This window comes from Marmota flaviventris, chromosome 17, assembly GCF_047511675.1.
Source record: "Marmota flaviventris isolate mMarFla1 chromosome 17, mMarFla1.hap1, whole genome shotgun sequence".
Classification (NCBI taxonomy): Eukaryota; Metazoa; Chordata; class Mammalia; order Rodentia; family Sciuridae; genus Marmota; species Marmota flaviventris.
The window spans coordinates 3,061,429-3,083,392 of NC_092514.1; the positions used below are offsets into that span (position 1 = coordinate 3,061,429).

The following is a 21,964-nucleotide window of genomic DNA, read 5'->3' on the forward strand; positions in this document are numbered from 1 at the left end:
TAAATTTCTAGAGTTTAAGCTGCTCAGTCTGTGGAACTTTGTTATGAGAGCCCAAGCAAACCATAACACAGAATGAACATCCTGTCACCTTACAGTGAATTCCCACATACAAAATAATCTACCAAGAAGGAGCTTCTGAGTTAAATGGCATTTAAAGAGCAGAAGCTGGATGTTACCAATCCCTTCATAGGAACCAAGCCAGAGGCACAGAACAACTTAGTACCAAATCAGGGGCCATGTGGTTCACTCTGGCACTATCACACATCATTGCATCATTTCTGACAGCAAAGTCAACTGCATAACTCAATAAAGATGGCAAGACCACTGGATCAGAAAGCTTACCCTTAAAATTGTGAATATATTTGGCATAAACATTAAGGCTTCATACAGATGATACCTGAGTGCTTAATCTGATTTTTCTCAGAGGTCACACCTAGCACAGGCATTCCATAATGGAACTCAAGGCACCAATTAGACCTTGCTTGTTCCATGATGCAGTTTTCTAAGGCTGTTAGGATGAGCACAGCTAGGGCCCAAACATAGGTTGATTAGAAGAATGCAGCTGATAGCCATTTAAGCTCAGGTGTTCAGGCAAGAGTTCCATTTTGCTAAAATTGACCTTCTCTGGCATTGTGTCCTGGGGTGACACAACTCCCAAATTCCCCTGTGGAGAGCAAGGCTAATGACATTGCTAGAAAGAAAATTACCCAATGACTACCTGATACGAGGTGGTATGAATTCTCATTACTTAGCCCTAAACTACCTCTGAATTTCTAGAACACACAGACCAGCACATCAGAGGCTCCTGGCTTTGGTATCATAAAACTTCTTTTCTTTTCTTTTCTTTTTTTAAGAGAGAGATAGGAGGGAGGGAGGGAGGGAGGGAGGGAGGGAGGGAGAGAGAGAGAGAGAGAGAGAGAGAGAGAGAGAGAGAGAGAGAATTTTTTAATATTTATTTTTCAGTTTTCGGCGGACACAACATCTTCATTTTATTTTATGTGGTACTGAGGCTCGAACCCAGTGCCCCGTGTATGTCAGGTGAGCACGTTACCACTTGAGCCACATTCCCAGCCCTTATAAAACTGATTTTCAGAAGGATAAAATAATTTACATTAAATCACACAACTGACATCTAATCTGTAAACATATTTGAAACTTTGGAAAAATCAGAGCTAACCAGGATTGAACTTGCAGTCACGTAAATGCCTGTGTGCGGATCATGTGTTAGCACATTCTCAGATGAGGGTCCCTGGCTATGAGCTATCACTGTGTGGACCTGTCCAGATGGTTCATCAGGAATACAGTTCATTCCATGCATAGAAATGTGATGATTTCATCACGTGAGTGGGTACATAATGAGCTGAAGAGGAGCAAAGCCTGGGTGGGCAGTTTTCAATGACAGATGCCACAGGGAAACAGTCGGCAGATGTTGGATCAGCATGGTGTGCCTGTCTTTGTTCTGGCCATGGTGTAGCCCAGAGCAAGTTATTTCCAATGTGTTTTGCCCAAAAGATGTGAAGGAAAGCTAGGAAGAAAAACACTGGTTCAATCTATACAAAAACAAAGTGCAAAGGTTGTAAAAAGGTGTATGGCAATAAAGATAATTTAGACCTGTGCTTAAGTGTGTTCTGCCCCCACTAAGAAGAGAGAAAAAGAAGGACATTCATGAGACACCAGTTGTTGTCAGCATCAGACTCAAATATCACAGTATACCCAAGGCAGGATCCAGAGCCCATTTCACAGATGAGGAACCTGAGACTTGGCATACATCCTTCTCCCAAGGAGTCAGCACTGAACACAGGGTCTTTAGTAGGGATAAATCACCATGGAAAAATAACTCCTGTGCTCTTTCAATGAGGGATCACAATGTCCTTTGTCTTCTAGAGAATGTGATGGCCATTCTCCAAGGTCCTTGCCTCCTGGTAATCAATGCTTCCCCTCTGAACCAAGGCAGGTCTCTCGAGGATAATGGTACATGATAGAAGTAGGATGTGAGTAACTTTCAAGACTGGGTCATAAAAGATATTTCAGCCTTAACCTTCATCTCTTGGATCACTTAATGTGGTGGGACTGGCTGCCATGTGTAGGGATCACTCAAGTAGCTCTGTGGAGGGATCACAGGAAGAGAAGCTGAGACCCACATCCAATAGTGAGAAGGTCACCATGGAAGTAAATTCTCAGTCCTAGCTGATTCTTTTTTTTTTTGGGGGGGGTGCTGAAGATTAAACCAAGGGCCTTGTTCACGCAAGGCAGGCACTCTACCAACTGAGCTATATTCCCAGCCCCCTGGCTGAGACTCTCAATGAGCTATTGCCCAAATGAATACCTGACTGCAATTTTATGAGCAAGATTTCAAGCCAGAACCACCTAGCCAAGCTTCTCCCAAGTTCTTGACCCACAAAAACCACATGTAGGTGACTTTTTGCACAGTAGAAGATCATAGGAACCTCTTTACCTTAATTTGCAAATGTCAAATGCAATGATGTTAAGTTTGGCACTACCCCTGCCAATAAAAGTAAGTGGAAAGAAAATGACATTGCTTGTTATATCAGTCAATTAGAGAGCAGCTTATCAGCTCTAAGTGTGATACAACCAGCCTACAGGATTTAAGGAACCTGTGGGTAGGAAATACAGAAGTCCAATGTGTTCTTTTAGCCCTATATACATCATTAGAAGGAACAACTTTCTAAGGTTTTAATGTGTTCATCAAATTTCATATGTTGGAAACAACATTCCCAAAACAACAGTGTTGGATAATGGGGCCTAATAACAGATGACTGTGGGACACAGCCCTCATGAATAGATTACAGTCATTATAATAGGAGGGGGTTAATTATCTTGAGTTGTTATAAAAATGAATTTTCCCCTCCCGCCTCTCTCCTTCGGTCTCTGCCCACTCTCCCCTTGGCCTTCTGCCCTCCCCCATGGGATGAGACAATATGGGAGCCTTTCCCAGATGCTGGTGCCATGCTTTTGGATTTCCCAGTCTCCAGAACTGTGAGCCAAATAAATTTTGTGCATTATAAGTTACCCAATCTCAGGTATTTTGTTTCAGCAGTGGAAAATTAACAAACAACCTTCAATTTTCTCTTGTAGTTGAAAATATATACTCTCACAGAACCTGCTAGAAGTCTCCTTAAACCTTCCACATCAGTCTGCTTTTATCAATTCCAGCAGCACCTACATTTCTCATGTGAACAAACACAGCAACCTCCTACATGGTGCCCAGGCTTCCTCTTTTCCTGTCCCGTGGCCATTCTTCACACAGTAGTCAGTAGGTTTGGTAACAAAAATTTCACCCCAGCCCTCGCTGCCATCAGGTGTCTCTGCAGCCTCATGTTACCCTGAAGAATGAAGTTCACCAACTTCTCCTGACCTTCAAAATTCAGCTAAGACTATCCTGCTGCTGAACATTTGCATTGTCAGGCCTTCTTTCTGGAACATTCTTTCTGTGGATGTTCATTGACTTTCCCATGTCTGCTCACCCCATTGTTACCCAGCCACTTGGCTTAAAATAACTATATAGTCACACCACCGTTCTCCCTGCATTCATCATCTTAGTCTGCCTGGGATGCACAACAGATGTGATTTTTTTATGGTTCTGAAGGCTGGAAGTCCAAGATAAAGGTCTGATAAAATTACCTCTTGCTGAGGGCTCTTTTCCTGGCTTGCAGACAGCTTTCTTCCCATATCTGTAGTCACATTAGTGAAGGAGGAGCTCTGGTATCTCTTCCTCTTCTTATAAGAATAATCCTGTCAATCAAAGCTTTAGCCTTATGACCCCCCACCCCCTTAAGCCTTGTCTCCATTAGGTCATATCTCCATATACAGTCAATTTGGGCTTAGGACTTCCACATATGAATTTGGGGTAGGGGGACCAGCATTCTGGCCATAATACTTACCTTCTATTTAGCTTCTTATTTTTGCTGTTTTCTGTTTTATTCACTTATGTACTTGCTTTGCCCCAGTTAATTTCAGTAACCTTAGTGCTCAAAACAGTGCCTTAAGCACATGATCCATAAATATTGGCTGAGTAGCAGTAGATGTACATCTACTGACAGAAAGAGGATCAACAAATATTGACCAAGTAGTAGTTGGTGTAATAATGCATCCATTGACATAGTAGATGGTCATTAAAGACGGGTTTAGTGTAAGAGCAATGTGTGTTTGACACTGGAGATATTAACATGCTACCTGGCTATGAGGGACTGAGAAATGAGCTTGTTCATGCACTGTGTTGGAGAGTTTGGAATGCTGGAAAGGCTTTTGATAAAGATTCACATTTTATCCTTGGTCTCAATACTGATTGAAACTTACCAAGCTGATGAAACATCTGATACTTGTGTGCTACTTACAATTTATCAAGCATTCAAATATATCTCATTTGATCTTCACAATGTTCTCTAGAATAGAACAATAATCAGCACCCCCTATAGTGGTTGGCTACTGTTGCAGAGAAGCTCATCTCCAAATTAACTACAGGTTGAATATTACTAATCCAAAAACATATAAACTAAAATGCTTAAAAATATGAAACTATTTTAATTCTGATACAATACCTCAAGTGGAAAATTCCACACCAGGAAACTTGGTTAATCATTAAAATGTTAATTAAATATCAATTAAATCATTAAAATATCATTCAAAAATTGGCTTCAAGATATGTGTTACGATATATATGAAATATAAATTTTCTATTTAGACTTGGTACCCATCCCCAAGATATCTCATTAATTATATGTAACTACTCAAAAAAAATCTGAAACATTTCTTATTCCAAGCATTTTGCATAAAGAACACTCAATTTGTAACTTCAAGCTCATTAGTTCAGTATTACTTCACTCATTTATTTCAGGATTCAGCTGGTTGGCAGTTTAGGCCTGAACCAGCTGGATGGTTTTCTATGCTCACTCACACCATGCCTCTCTGAAAAGCTTGGGGTTGGCTGGGTGGTGTGTTTGGGTGCACAGAGGCCTCTTCTCTCCCCTACACATGGTTCTCTCTACAGGCAGTCTAGCCCAGACTGTTCTCAAGCAGAAACAAAGAAGCAAAAGCCAACAAAAGGCACAGCCTCTGGAGTCCTTGCTAAGAAAGTAGAATTACTGTTATATTTATAACATCCTTTATCCAGAGACAGCAGGAAGCAGCCCAGATCCAATGGGAGTGAGGATGGGGACTAGATCTACCTCCCAATGGGATGCATTGAAGAGAGACTGGGGAGGGTGTGCATACCAAAAGGGGTGGACTGGCTCCATTTTGGTAGTCTTTCCCTCATTCTCACATTCTACAGCAAAGTAGGGCTCAGAGAAAATTCATCTTACTCATAGACTTAAATATGTCTTTTCTGCCCCAAACTTTCAGTAAGCAGCTCTGAGGGAACAGAAAACTCCCTTATAATATTAGTCACCTTCTCTTTCTTCAACAAGCTGCTGATCACTCAAAATTTTTCTCTCTGCCTCTTTGTGTGGGAACATTGAGCACCACCCTGACCACATCCTGACATAGAACTATTCCTCATTTAGTGAAATGATGCAGCTTTGATTTCAACACTGATGCTGTGTATGGAGAGAGTTGCTTGGGCTTGAACATCATTCACCATCACATAGGGTACAAGCAGCCTTTTTGCTCTGCTTTGGGGCCCTTGGTTGGCATCTTATTAAGCCTGAAGAATGGTATAGGCAGAGACAGTGAAAAATGCAAGGTCAGGTGGATTTAGAGATAGTGGGTAACAAACCAGAAATTCCAGACCACAGATGGTACAAACAGGAACAGAAAGAACCATAAGAGGCTGTGTCACCTGCTCTGCAGCTCCATTAGAAATTTCCAGTTTACTTGGGCCGCAAATCAGGTTCAGCCAGATGCTAGAAATGTGATTTTTAATGTTTTCACGTTAAATGATAAGTTGGCAAGGTGATGGATATGTTAATTTGCTTGATTTAATCTTTCCTTTCTGTGTATGTAGTCAAAAATGTAGTTATCATACCCCTTAAACATACACAATTATTATCTATCCAATAAAAATTAGCTGTTCCTTTTCTTAAAGATCAGATGCCTTCTTTGGTCAAAAAGAAAATTGGGGATTGCCTTTTCCTGTTGTTTTCTAATGAGGAAGAGATTAAAATGGCTTGCATCACATTCATGGAAAATGACAGTTAAAAATCATCTTTAGCATGTGCTTAAGTCAAATAGTGAATAAATACAAAAGAACAATTAATTTACCAAGTTCTTTATCCCCTAGAAAATAGCAATCTTCTCTAATGCCATCCATTTCCCTGAAAAATCCATGATTTTGTCATTTTTTAGTGCTGTGTAATACTCCATTGTGTATAAATGCCACAGTTTTTTAATCCATTCATCTATTGAAGGGCATCTAGGTTGATTCCAAAGTCTAGCTATTGTGAATTGTGCTGCCATGATCATTGATGTGGCAGTATCCCTATAGTATGCTCTTTTAAGGTCCTCAGGGAATAGTCCGAGAAGGGCGATAGCTGGGTCAAATGGTGGTACCATTCCCAGCTTTCCTAGGAATCTCCATACTGCTTTCCATATTGGCTGCACCAATTTGCAGTTCCACCAGCAATGTACAAGTGTACCCTTTTCCCCACATCCTCGCCAGCACTTATTGTTGCTTGACTTCATAATGGCTGCCAATCTTACTGGAGTGTGATGGTATCTTAGGGTGGTTTTGATTTGCATTTCTCTGACTGCTAGAGATGGTGAGCATTTTTTCATGTACTTATTGATTGTTTGTATGTCCTCCTCTGAGAAGTGTCTGTTCAGGTCCTTGGCCCATTTGTTGATAGGGTTGTTTGTTATCTTACTGTTTATTTTTTTGAGTTCTTTGTATATTCTGGATATTACGGCTCTATCTGAAGTGTGAGGAGTAAAAATTTGTTCCCAGGATGTAGGTTCCCTATTTACCTCTCTTATTGTTTCTCTTGCTGAGAAAATTTTTTTTAGTTTAAGTAAGTCCCATTTGTTGATTCTTGTTATCAACTTTTGTGCTATGGGTGTCCTATTAAGGAATTTGGAGCCTGACCCTACAATATGTAGATCAGAGCCAACTTTTTCTTCTATCAGACGCAGAGTCTCTGATTTGATATCTAGCTCCTTGATCCATTTTGAATTAACTTTTGTGCATGGTGAGAGAAAGGGGTTCAGCTTCATTTTGTTGCATATGGATTTCCAGTTTTCCCAGCACCATTTGTTGAAGATGCTATCATTTCTCCATTGCATGCTTTTAGCCCCTTTATTAAATATAAGATAGTTGTAGTTTTGTGGATTGGTCTCTGTGTCCTCTATTCTGTACCATTGGTCCACCCGCCTGTTTTGGTACCAGTACCATGCTGTTTTTGTTACTATTGCTCTGTAGTACAGGATGGCATTAGAGCAGATTATGCTAAGCGAAGCTAGCCAATCCTTAAAAAACAAATGCCAAATGTCTTCTTTGATATAAAGAGAGCAACTAAGATCATTACAGGGAAGAAGAGCATGAGGAAAAGATTAACACTAAACAGAGACGAGTGGGGGGAGAGAAAGGGAGAGAGAAGGGAAACTATGGAAATGGAAGGAGACCCTCATTGTTACACAAAATTACATATAAGAGTTTTTGAGGGGAAAGGGGAAAAAAAACAAGGGAGAGAATTAAACAACAGCAGATGGGGTAGAGAAGGAAGATGGGAGGGGAGGGGAGGGGGGATAGTAGGGGATAGGAAAGGTAGCAGAATACAACAGTTACTAATATGGCATTATGTAAAAATGTGGATGTGTAACCGATGTGATTCTGCAACTTGTATTTGGGGTAAAAAATGGGAGTTCATAACCAACTTGAATCAAATGTATGGAAGATGATATGTCAAGAGCTTTGTAATGTTTTGAACAACCAATAAAAAAAAGAAAAAAGAAAGAAAATAGCAATCTTGACTAATGGAGATCAAGATTGGGAAACTGTAGCCCATAGACCAAATCCAGTCATTATCAGCTTTTGTTGAAGTTTTCTGATTTCACAGCCACAGTCCCTCATTTGTGATTTGCCAGTGACCACATTTATAGAACCACAGATGTGGGTAGTTGGCATAAAGACCATATGGCCTTTGAAGACTAACTTAATTACTGCCTGGTCCTTTAAAGGAAAATATTTCTAGTCCTCAATCTCCCCTATCAATGATGAAGCTCTGGGAAGAGAAGGACAGGGAAGAGGTGGCCAGCCCATCAGTCTGAGTGGTCCTGAGGCAAGTACTGTGACACTTTAACCTTTAGGTCTTCTGTTTTCTGGAGCATATTTGTTCCTAGGGAGAATCTTCCTGAATGGCATAGAGTCAAGATCAAGCTAAGCTCCAGGTTAGAGAACATTTAAATGTGGCTCAGTCCATCCAGTTAGCTAGAGTCTAGAAACCAGTTCAACCCAGGCTCAAAAGATCTACTCCTGAGGCCACCTAAAACAGAGCCATTGTTTGGTGCTCCTGGTTTGGCTGGGGTACTTCTGAATCAGAAATACTGCCTGAGTCTCAAGCCCCCTAAATAGGACTCTTTCATGGTCACAGACAACCAAGAAGGAGCCATATCAAGCCTCTGGAAATTCAACTTGCCCCAAGCACTGTGCCCAGAAGTGTCCAAGACCTAAGTTCAGGCATGAAGGGTTCCCTGTTCCAGATCATATCCCAGGGCTGGGTGTGAAAAGGCCAGATAGCGACAAGGGACCCGTTTCAGGCTTGCTTTATCCCATGTTTCACATCAGTCTGGATGGTCTTCGGGCCAGTCACTGCTGTCAGCTCCACCTCAAAGGCCACCCAATACCTTCATTTAGCATGAGTTGATTCCATTGCCCTCCTAAGCCTCTGTGGCACCTATAACAGAATCAGAGAATAGTCATAATCAAAAGGTGCTGACAGGATAGGCCCCAAACCTGCAGACTGACCCTTTGAGTGTCACAGGGATGAAAGTGAGAAGGGATAGATGCAGGACTAGGAATACTCTCTCGAGGGCATGAGGAGCTCAGCAGTTCCCTGTCCTTGCTCTGTGGCTGTCACTCAGTTCTTCACCCTGCTTTTGCCTTGTCCATCCCTCCTATCTTTCTTTTCTTCTCTATGTTTACCCCCTAGCTTCTGGCCTGGATCATATCCACAGACCTACAAAGGGCCTCGGGGCCCTGCAAAGGGCCATGAGATATCCCTTCCTCTCCTTGCTTACCTACACCTTTCTCTAACACTAGGACCTTTCTTATTTTGCCTGCTGCTACCCACTTTGCAAAATCCCACAGGAGATCCTTGGGAGATACTGGTGGTCACACCTCAGCCCCAAAGAATGAGTCATGGGGGCAAAGTAAATCACAGAGACCCCATTCCCCTTGAAGTGGTTAGATTAGGCAGGAACAGGACAGCACTTTATGACCAAGAAGATGTGAGGAGACATCATCTGGAGGCCTGTAGCAGAGGTGGTCCTGGCCATTGGGAAGAAGATAGTGAAGAAGCAGTTCCTTCCACATCATTGTCCACTGCAGTCACTGGATGTAGTGCCTGACTGGTGGCTAGTGGTTGGTAGGGAGCTACCTTCCCCCAACATAGGCAAACATGCAGAGTAAGATGGAGACTGAGCTTTTGGACAATGTTCAGGGGGTGAGTTATTCAACTCTGGAATCACCCTGATTCCATAATTTGCAGTATGTGAGAAAATGCATTTCTTTTGTCATTGAAGCTATTTTGAATTAATTTGTATGTTATTTGCTCTAAAGTCACCTGAGCTTAAACAAGTATCTGCCACCTCATGTAACACATTCCATGGACTCTGAAAACTTCTTTCCATCAGGTACAGGCCCTATCCCCCACAGAGGCTACCTCTTAGTCATAACCACTGTGAATCTTGCCCCATGACAGTGCTAACATGTGCTCAATTTTGAAGTCTTTACCTTGGCCTGCATTATCCCCCCACTTTTACTTAAATTGAATCCCCAAACTTCTGCTTCTAGTAATGATGGGTTAGGCCAATTAGAAACAAAAATCTTCAAGGACAATATGAAAGCTGAACACAATATGAAATCATCTGATTCAGGGCATTTGAGAATCAAGGGGAGCCAGAGTTTGAGTAAAGATGGAGTCCCCAATGGTGAGCTCAGCTTAAAGGCTACTTCCCCTGGAGCCATTTTCCAATGTAGACAGGGTAGCTCAGATATGGAATGGCACCTATAACAGAATCAGAGAATAGTCACCCTTATGGTTTGCATTTGAACAGGAAATCCATGTAGCAAAATGAACTTAAACCCCTATCTCTCACCCTGTACAAAACTCAAAGTCGATCAAGGACTTAAGACACTAGAACAGATACCCTGCATCTAATAGAAAAAAGGTAGCACCAAATCTCCAGCATGTTGGCTTAGTAACTGACTTTCTTACCAACACCCTTAAAGAACTAGAAGTAAAATCAGGAATCAATAAATGGAATGGAATCAAACATAAATGCTTCTTCACAGGAAAGAAAATCATTCATAACATGAAAAAAGAGCCTACAGAATGGAAGAAAACCTCTACCACATGCACCTCAGATAGAGCATTAACCTCCAGGATATACAAAGAACCTAAAAAATTCAACACCATAAATATAAATTACCCTCAATAAACGGGCAAAGGAACTGAACAGACACTTCACAGAAAAAGAAATACAATCGATCAACAAATATACAAAAAATGTTCAACATCTCCAGCCATTACAGAAGTGCAAATAAAAACTGCACTGAGGTTTCAGCTCTCTCCAGTCACAATGGCAATCATAAAGAATAAAATCAATAATAAATGTTGGCAAGGATGTCAGGAAAAAGGGTACACTCATATGCTGCTGGTGAGACTGCCAATTGGTGCAACCACTCTGTAAAACAGTATGAAGATTGCTAAGAAAACTTGGAATGGAACCACCATTTGACCCAGTTATTCTACTTTTCATTTTATACCCAAAGAACTTAAAATTAGCATACAACAGTGATGCAGCCACATTAATATTTATGGCAGCTTAATTCACAATATCTAAACTATGGAACCAACATAGATGCCTTTGAACAGATAAATGGATAAAATAAATGTGATATATACACACAATGGAATATTTCTCAGCCTTAAAGAAGAATGAAATTATGGCATTTGCAGATGAATGGATGTAGCTGTAGAATATTATGCTAAGTTTGGGATGTCAATCCCAAAGAACCAAAGGCTGTATATTTTCTTGGATATATGGATGCTAATTCATGATAAGTGATTGGGTGGAGGAGCTAGGGAAGAGTAGTGTTACTTTGGATTAGACAGAAGGGAGGAAGTATGGAGTTAGGAAGGATAGTAGAGTGATTAAGATATTATGACCCTATGTACATATATGATTACGTGTCTTGTGTAACTCTACATCATGTACAAACAGAACAATGAGAAGTCATACTCTATTTATGTATGATGTATCAAAATGAATTCTACTGTCATGTACAACTAGCTAGAGCAAATTTAAAAAATTTAAAAAAATATAACATGAGTTACAGAAAAACTAGTTAAACATGGAGTAAAATCCATAAAGGAGAAGTCTTGATAAATTGTTCTATAATAATTCTAACACTCTCAAGTAATGAAAAGAACCCAGGAACATGACAAAGGTAAGCCATATAGCAGAAGGAAATCTAGTTGTGTGTCCCCTAGTGACATGTTGGTCAATGATGGACCACATATGCAATGGTATTACTATAGAACTGTACTGGAAAATTTCTTCTAGCCAGTCATAGCATCCCAACACTGTAGCAGAATACACTGCTCATGCATTACACTGTGGCAGTACTGACATAAACAAAACCTGCCACACTGATGGTCATTTAAAAGTAGGACACCTATAATTATGTACAGTAATAATTGATAATAAATGACTGTTGTTGGCTTATGTATTTACGATGTTATGCTTTAATCATTATTTTAGAGTTTAAATTAAAATAAATTAGTGTCTAAGTGTATTCTGTGCTACACACTGATTGACAGCCACCTCATGCACCTTGCATTTACCATGTATCTTTTTTTTTTTTTTGGTGCAAAATTTGAACCCAAGGTACTTAACCACTGAACCATATCCCCAGCCTTTTAAAAAATTTGATATAGGATCTTGCTTAGTTGCTTAGGACCCTGCTAAGTTGCTGAGGCTGGCTTTGAACTTGTGATCCTCCTGCCTCAGCCTCCCAAGCTGCTGGGATTACAGATGTACACCACCAAACCCAGTTTATCACATCTCTTGATAACATTATTTTCTCTTGTGCATGATGGAATCTTGTGTTGTGTTGTTTTGCTTCTCATGGTTCTGAAAGCAATATGCTATACCACACACACACACACACACACACACACACACACACACACCATATAGACAAAGTGTATAATAGGCTACATATGGTCTAGGTTGCTGTAAATATATTTGATGACGTTTGCAAAATGACAGAATCAACTAAGGACATATTCCCCAGAACATCCCTATCATTAAGTCACACATGACTGTATTGTTGCACGTTTAACATCCAATGGATTTCTACAAATTAATTAAGAAAATGACAACCAAATAGAAAACTGAGCAGGAGGCTTCAAAGGACCAAAAAAAAAAAAAAAAAAAAAAAACAGATAATAAAGGAAAATTAAATTAAAATCACAATGTATTAGGTCTGCATACCTCAGAAAGATCAAAATGGAAAAGATAGACCCTCAACTTCAGTGAGGTGTGAATTGGTGGAACTATCACACACTGCAGAAAAAAAAAAAAAAAAAACTTGGGAAGACAGATTGGCACAATTTAATAATACCAAAGTTGTGAATAAGGCAGGACCCAGCAAATTGACTCCTAGCTACATCTTTAACAGAATGCACAGATGTGTGTTTCAAGGGACAATGAACAATAGTATTCATTGCAATAGTGCTTATGACAGCCCCAAACTGAAAAATGACCCAAACGTACATGAATAACAGATCTACTCATAAGGTGTAGTGCTAGGTAGGAATGATCACCAGCTAAGCGGTGAGCACTAACACCAGAACATTCACTGTGTTATTCCATTAATATAAAATGAGCAAAATCCAACAAAAGGAAACTCTATTATTTAGTTGCTAAGGGAAAACAAGGAAGTTATTTCCATAATTGGGATAATGGCTACTTTTAGGGACAGGTCCTGGAAGTAGCAATATCATCCTCTCAAATTAGGTCCTGATTACACAGGTATTTACTTTGTGATAAATATTTTTCTGATTGTGTCTTATATTTCACAATAAAAAGAAAAATACAGCATAGAAATGGAAGGGGACCCTCATTGTTATACAAAATTACATATAAGAGGTTGTGAGGGGAATGGGGAAAAAAAACAAGGAGAGAATTGAATTACAGTAGATGGGGTAGAGAGAGAAGATGGGAGGGGAGGGGAGGGGGGATAGTAGAGGATAGGAAAGGTAGCAGAATACAGCAGTTACTAATATGGCATTATGTAAAAATGAGGATGTGTAACCGATGTGATTCTGCAATCTGTATTTGGGGTAAAAATGGGAGTTCATAACCCACTTGAATCTAATGTATGATATATGATATGTCAAGAGCTTTGTAATGTTTTGAACAACCAATTAAAAAAAGGAAAAAAAAGAAAAAAGAAAGAAAAATATAAAAGGACATTTTGCACCAAAACACCACAAGATGATGTCTTCCACATCCTGGCTTCCCACAGTCCACATCACCACACACACTCAGTGTAGAAATGCTGTAGTAGTCCAATGACAGTCATGTGTTTACCTTCTGGACCCTGGCTCTCATAGCTGATCACATCTCATTCGATTTTAGTGCACGAAGCTGTGCACCACATACAGACATTTGGGATGCAACCACAAGCCTTTATATGAGTTGAATTTCCTTTGGGATTTATTCGTTTTTCTCTTAATTTCCCTACATAACTTCCTCAACAATTCATCTGATCCTCTCTTAGTACATGCATTTTGATTAGTAATTGTATTTTTTTCCTTTTATGCATTTTATAGTAGCCTCAATTGTTATAAGTAGTATTGTCTCAATCTTCCATTTCTGTGCAACCAACAGCTCTAAATTCATGAGTCAGAACAACGGAGTATTTGCCATGACTCAGAAATCTGGGCTGCTCTCATCTGGACTGGGTAATAGAATCTGCAGCTGGAACATCCAATATGGCTTGGGCTATCAGGAACTCTCTTTCCATAGGGTAATTGTCCAACAGAGTAACTAATTCTCTATGTGAGGTTCAGGAATTCTGTTAGTCCATTTTTTTTGGTTATTTTAACAAAATACTGGAGGTTGAACACTTTATTTTTTTAAAAAAAAGTTTATTAGTTTTCAGTTCTAGAGATTGAAGGGTGTGGCATTGCTTCTGCTCAGCTCTGGTAAAGGCTTTCTGGTTCCACCACACAAATGATGGGAGCACATGGAGAGGGAAAGATCACATGGTGAGATAGGAAGCCAGAAGTATTCAGCAGCCTGGCTTGCTCCTCATTACAGCTTGCTCTCACAGGCACTAAGTCACTCTGGAAGACCAAGGATGAAACCCCATGAGCTAATTACCTTGCATTAGGCCCCACTTCTTAAAGGTTTCACCAACTCCCAACATCATCACACTAGGTATCAAGCTTCTAACACACGAACCTTATCCAGACCAGAGCAGTCTATGTCACTGTAAGGACTGTGGATTTTAATTCTACAAGATGAGAAACCATTGGTATGATTGTAGTACAGAATCTATGATCAAAACATACTCTGCTGCTGCATATAGACATAGCAAAAGGGGATCACAAGACAAAACAGGAGACAGGAAAAATTTGATGGCTGAGATTTGAATGTGGTTTCCACTATTCAGGGTGGCTGGATTCTGGAATTGTTTGCAAAATAGAGAAGTGTCAAGGGTGACTCCTATTTGGAGAGGAAGCAACCCAGCAAATGGGGATACTGTGCATAGACTGACAGGCAAGGGATAGTTGTATTAGTCAGTGTTCTGCCACTATAACAAATACCTGAGTTAATCAACCTATGAAAAATAAGAAAGGTTTATTTTGTCTCACAGTTTTGGGGATTTGGGTTCATGGTCAGTTGGCCTGGCTGCTTAGGGACTGTAGCAAAGTGGCACATCATTGTGGGGAGTGCATAGCAGAGCAGATTATTCATCTGAATGCTGAGTCAAGAGAAAACAAGAAAGAAACTGACATCTTATAATCCCTTTTGAAGGCACACCCTCTGAGCCAAAATTTCCCATGAGGCCTCATTCCTTAGTTTCCACCAATTCACAATAGTGACACCCTGCAGATCAAAATTTTAACACCTGGTTCTTTGGGGGATGTTGAGGGTCCAAACCACGGCAACAGTGAACAGTGAGTCTGGTTTGGTGACTGTAGCTTTTAGAGATTCTTCGGTCGCCATGCAGAGCTGTGGGCTGGGTGGAAAGTTGTCATTTGAAGCATACATTTGGAGTCCTCTGGCCCAGAGAGAAGAGCATGCCTAAGAATATGTCCTCATAGGGAACAGCAGTGGGCAAAGGGAATGGGGCATTTCAGTGTCATACTAATGAGCCCAAAAAGAGGGTAATGAAGCGGCCTGACCCTACCCTTTGTCAAGAGGACCACTTGCCCAGAGCCAGGGCCTCTTACCTGATGGTACATCCCAGTAGGACCCAGACCTTTAAGATTAAAGATACACCAAGACAGCTTCCCCACAAATAGTATTTATTAAAAATTGTGTTCTTCCTACAAGGATTTGCCAAGGTAAAGGTGAGAGTTCTCCATTTTTTACATCAGACTGATAATGTGCTCACACTGCAACAAAGTTTGAGGGAGGCAAATCTCACACAATGGCATTAAAACATGCATTGTACATAAGAACAGCCAAGGGATCATGCTTTTGTTAATTTATGTCAAGTAAGACTGTGATATGAGAATGGCAAATTACAATATTGTGTAATTTGGAACTCCAAAAGGGAAATCCAAGTTGTTTTGCAAGATAAAGTACAACATCCTGAGAACCCACAAACTTTAGGCTAAAAATTGAATATTGTGTAAAAATCATAGCTCAGTAGGCTTTTGACTGGCATTTTATGGGCCACTGCTGAGCAATGCTGTTCTATACTTTGCATGTTACCTTATTCAATATGGAAAAATTACCTTGAGATAAAGTAGCTTCTCTCCTCCACATTTTGCAGGTGATAAAATGGAGTCACAGGGAGAGGTTCCCTAACTCTCCCCATTTACCTTATGTTAAAGTTGTCAGAATTAAAATGGAGCCTCTTGGGTTAAGCTTGAACAAAATGTAAATTAATCAGGGAGGTGGTAATGGAGGCAATGTCACCTGCATTTGCCTGTTAACAAGAACTGTTACAAGAGACTGCCAGAACCATCCCCTTGCACAAAGCCATCACAACCTTGCTCACAAAACACTTCTGTAAGAACTGTCCAACAACTGCCCACCTAACCTCAGGTAATGACACTTCTAGGATTCTTGATGAATATTGGTTTATTCATGCAATATTGATATTCTTCATGCAATCTTCCTGGAGATTGAACCCAGAGGGCTTTTACCACTGAGTCACATCCCCATTCCTTTTTAATTTTAATTTTTATTAGGAAACTGAATCTTAGTTACTAGGGTCTCACTAAGTGGCTGAGGTTGGCCTTGAACTTGCAATCCTCCTGGCCCTGGGATTACAGGCATGCATCACCATGCTTTTATTATACACATGGTTTATTATCACATGCATGTTCTCATTGCAATGTTTTTCCAGAATAAACTTAATTTTTGGAGAATCTCTCTATGCTTGTTACTGCACTAGCTGACTAGGAGAGCTGAAGGACTGGGTTGCAAGCCTACCTCTTATCTCTTATCCGGGGTAGCATCTGTACCTCGTGAAACAGCCTTCAGCCTCAGGGTGGGTAATTTAGCCTGCTTCTTCCATACTAAAACACTGCAAAATCAGTATCAAAACCAGCAGGCAATATCAAAAGTCATTCCAATTAACCCACAAACAATTCGGAGAATATAAATAACAAATTCAGACTTTGACACATATTTGGGAGGCAACATGGGGCACACCTAGGTCACAAACAGTGATGTACTGAATTATGTGCCAGATCATTGACCTGGCTGGCATTTTTTGTGCCTCTAATTGCAAGAGTCTGGGAGGGCTTAGCCTGTGGAGGAGATCACGTTTGCAGGGTGGGCAGAGTGAGCACACAAACCCAGAGGTCTCCTCTCCTCCTGACTGGCACTCAGTTAATGCTTATGCACCCAGTTCTCCACATCCACACAGAATCCCAGGGCACCCCACCTGGCAGGGATTGTGTCTTGTCCAGTGCCTGTGAGCAGCATCAGCGAGGCCATGCAGGCAGCTTGATTTATAGGGGAAGACACAGTGACCACACTTGCCTGCAAAAAGGTGAGGCTTGTGAGTGAGCAAGGCATGTGAAACTGTTAACTAGCACAAAGTGTCATTCAGATGTGCCAACAGGTGAACAACACAACTCACACTTCCCCTGCAGGACTGCTGCGGGTGTGCAATTCTCCTTATCAGATAGGTCACCCTTGCACTGGGAGCACTAAGGAATTGCAATGCAAGTTTCCTTCATTGATTATACACTGTGGTCTCTTGAAACAAGCTACAGATCCAGCTCTGTTGGAGAAAATGGGCAAAATGTGTCTGGAAAAGACCCCAAAGTCATTACAACATTATTCTCCCATGAAACAGAGTTTCGCAGAAACTTCCAAAACAAATCGCCTATTTTAAAAATAAATACAACAAAAGAAATAAAATTGTATGTGTGTGTGTGTATGTGTGTGTGCATGTGTGCATGCATGCAAATTTTCTGGTGAAATTCAGTGGAATAGATTGATTCTTCATATTAAGTAGATTTTCAAAGTGATCCCAGATATTACATAAACAAATTTATATCCTAAGAACTATGTATTTATTTTAGAGTTTATAAAAAATAAAATTAGTATATCCAACCTTTGACATCAGTGGTGACCTAAAGTTTTCTTTATGAGTTTACATAAAAAGAATCAATTTCAGGTTGAAATGTTGAACAAATAAGGTTAAAGTGGAATGTTTTCATGGAAGTGATGGGAGTCATGGGAAATCGTGAGGAAAATGAAGCAGAGGTACTATGAGGCCTGAGTACAGGAACTCCAGAGAGTTCCATGTAGCAGAGAGGCATCTCACTCTGTGTGTAGTTTACCCATTTTGAATGAATTGTCATTAATCAGTTCAATGTCTATTAAATATCAATTTGGAGGTTGGAAGAAAATTCATACTAAAAACTATTTGGATACATTTTTAATCCTCACCATGTCTTTTAAACCCATTGGGGCAGAATTTTCTCCCTCCTCCATCACCTGAGGAGAAGCCCCTGAACACTCCACCTTTAGTACATCTTGGGGAAACAGTGTCAACTTCCAAGCTCAGCCAGGGTTCCAGAAGAAGGCTCTGTGTTTGGTAAGTAATGCATGTGTCCTCTATCTGTTTCACTTTCCATGGTTTTAGTTATAAGTGATCAATTATAGCCCAAAAATATTAAATGGGAAATTTCAGAAATAGCAATTCACCAGTCTTAAAATGATGTACCATTCTGAATAGATGTTCTGATGAACTCTCACACTGTCCCATTCCATCCCATCTGGAATGTGCAGGATTTTGTCACATGGCAGGTAAGGATGCATATGCTAGCCACATTCTTCCCCCACCTAAGCCGGAGCGCATGTGTGCACACCTAGTTCTACCAGAACACACATTAGAGAGGGGCAGCCACCTTAGATTTGCCTCAAGAAGTTTTTTAACCTCTTGTTTTTGCATCATTGCAAAGCCACCAATTGAACCCTGGGTCTGGCACAACCTACGTAAGTGCTCTGCCGCGGAGCTACACCCAGGCTGGGGAGCTTTAATAAGAGGGACTCCAGTCTTCCCATTACAACCTGTCTGTAATTATAAAACAATCTCTTTATTGATCTGTTTCATGGACCAAGACCCAAAATGAGTTGGACAAAATAACTCTTTTTTTTTTTTTTTCAGTTTGCCTGGCTGTCATCACCACAGCACAATAACAAGAGGCTTGTGTTTGTTTAAAGAGGCCACACTCTCTGCTCTTATTACCACACTCTGTGAAGCATCAGGACTTTCTCAGGACATGCTCTCCCTGCCACCTATTAAAGGGGTGGATGGTTCCCCAGGCTCCAGAGACCTGACCCCAAACACTGCTCTCTCTTTGTGTCACATGGCTACTCCTCGGGCTTCTTAATTTACTGTCCTCTGCTCACACTCTACATATTTCAGAATTTTCTTTTCATAATTCAATCTCATTTTCCATATTTTTTCTTTATTCCATATTTAAAGCCAATAATGATTGACTCTGGTACAGAAAAAGCCAAGGAAGAAAGAGAACCATGTGCCACACTTTCTCATGTGTATGTCATGCAGAGGGCAGGTATTGTGTCCTGAGACACCAGGGCAAAAAGGCCACACTCTTTCCCATCTTCCATTCCCTTAATGAAATTGCTCCTCCCTCTCCGGCCCTGTATACATCCTCAGAATGGAGCCATCACTACCCCTTGGAGTTGCTGTTCTATTATTACAGAACTACAAGGGGAGGGCAGACAGGGTGAGCAGGAGGCAAAGAGGAACCTCTGGTCACAGCAGCCACACCTGTCCTACCTAGAGCACCTGGTCATGACTTCAGAATTCACAGCCTCATCATGTGTCTGCTGTCCTCTACTTCATTCTAGTCTCTGTCACAGCATACCATCACAAGGCCTATAAACAACAGAAATTTATTTTTCATAGTCTTGAAGGCTGAAAATCCAAGACCAAGACACTGGAAGATCTGATGTTTGATGAGGACCTACTTTCTCATCCACAGGTGGCATCTTCTCTCTGTGTCCTCACCTGGAAGAAGGGTGGGTGGTTCTTGGGATTTTTTTTTCTTTTTCCCAGAGGTGCTTTACCACTGAGCTGCACCCCCAACTCATTTGATGTCTTATTTTGAGACAGGGTATAAAAAAGTGGCTTAGGGTCTTACCACATTGATGATGTTGGCATTGAACTTGTGATCCTCCTGCCTCAGCCCCCACCACACCACTGGAATTAGAGGCATGCACCACTGCGCTTGGCCTTGGGCCTTTCTTTAAAGGATACTAATTCCATTCATGATGTATCTGCCCCTTGGCCTAATCACCTCCAGAGGCCCCATTTTCTAACACCTTGGAGGTGAGGATTTCAACATATGAATTTGGGGATGTCACAGTCAGATCATAGACACCAACTATGTGAGAACAGAGCTGTTCCCCAAGCAGCCCTAGGAGCAGAACCCTGTTCTGATGCTGGGTGTCCTTCCATCCTGATGTGTGGTTCTTTTCCAGGGAGGATAAGGTTAGGAGCCCCGTATGGATGTCTCATCTCCTCTTTGTGTGTTAGTGGTTGTATCCACAATCACAATTGTGCTGTTTTCCCAGATAATAATATTTGCTTTTTTTTCCCATAAACATGTGGCCATGGGAAGGGCCATTCTGAGAGGACAGAAGGACTTTGGTAGAAGGGAAGCAGGCCCTTTGGTCTGGGTGGGTCCCTCCTTCCTTGGGCTGCCCCTTCCTCACAGGGTCTCTGCAGGAAAAGCAGGGACACCCATGCCTACTTAAGATTCTTTTGGGCTGGGGGTGTGGCGCTGTGGTAGAGTATATGCTTGGCATGCACCAGGCCCTGGGTTCCAACCCTAGCACTGTATCATTTCAGAGGCCACTGAGGGTGTGTTCCTCCAACTTCAGCTAGGAAACCATGCACCCCTTTCAGTTGATCACAGCTCTTCAGGTTTTCATATAATCGCTACAAACATCAATACATTTGTCTTACTTGTTTTCCCATGAAAGGCACATGTAGCAGCTTCCAGAATGAGCACAGAATACATTCCCCCCATAAGTGTGTGACAGAGAAGGAATTTACTTTCTTTGGAGAAAGACACTTAGGTGAATTTTCCAATGGAAAGTTCTCAAAATAGTCAAATAGCAAATAAAGCAGATCACCACAGGAAACTAAAATGAAGTGTAGTTAAGACACAAGAGTTCAATGTTTCAGCATCTCCCAGCCACTGTCACACACAGAAATGACTGTTTTCTTCAACATGGTGATTCCAGAAAAGGGCAAAGAAGTAAGGATTTCCCTATCATCTATGACGCTGCAGATGCCAGTTAGCACGTTCATGGACCTGGGTTCCAATCCATTTCCATTGCTGTAGCAATCAGCATTTTGTGAAAATGACCTCCCCATACTTTACTCAAACCATTCCTGTCTGAATTTAATGAGCATCCAAAATTTCAAGTAGCTTTTTCTTAGCAGAGCCAGATCTCAATTCTTATTTTGCTTAACAGCAGAAACTCTTCAGGTACAACATGATCTGTGCTCAAGAACAAAGCAGCAGATAACATTTACTGGATGCTTAGAAGTGAAACAGTTTCCTTCCGAGGACTTTACAAACATAATATATAGTAATCCTAGTACAAGCAAGCAGTCATTCACATTTTACAGATGAGGAAACCCAGGTGCTGGATAATAAAGTAATTTTCTCACTGCTCCTCCCAGCAGGGTTGTATACTTTAGCAGAGAATTGCTGCATAAAGGCATCACTGTAAGCTATGGCTGAGTTTCCGGTAGACAGAAACTAATAAATATGGGCCATGGTATCTGCTTTCCACTGCACCTTGCATGTAAATAGCTGGTGCTAACTTTATACCTGCATATACAGACTCCAGGAAGATTTGCCTTCCATCTTAGGCTCAGCTGGTTATCAGATCCTCTACAGACCCCTGGAATTGTGTTTTGCCTTCAAAGCACAGGGAGGGGATGGAGAATATGTTTCTCCCATCTGAGTGCCCACAGCCAATGCTCAAGCCCCTTCCCAGACATATTTGGGTCCATTCCCTGCCCCACAATCTCCTG

General features: G+C 41.0%; 1 non-coding gene across 1 annotated transcript; it reads right to left on the minus strand.

The window, feature by feature from the left end:
* Positions 1-15,785: 15,785 nt before the first annotated feature.
* LOC139702577 (small nucleolar RNA U13) lies at positions 15,786-15,887 on the minus strand. Its single transcript, XR_011705191.1, has one exon. It is a non-coding gene; the product is annotated as a small nucleolar RNA U13 (small nucleolar RNA).
* Between the last annotated feature and the right edge of the window lie 6,077 nt (positions 15,888-21,964).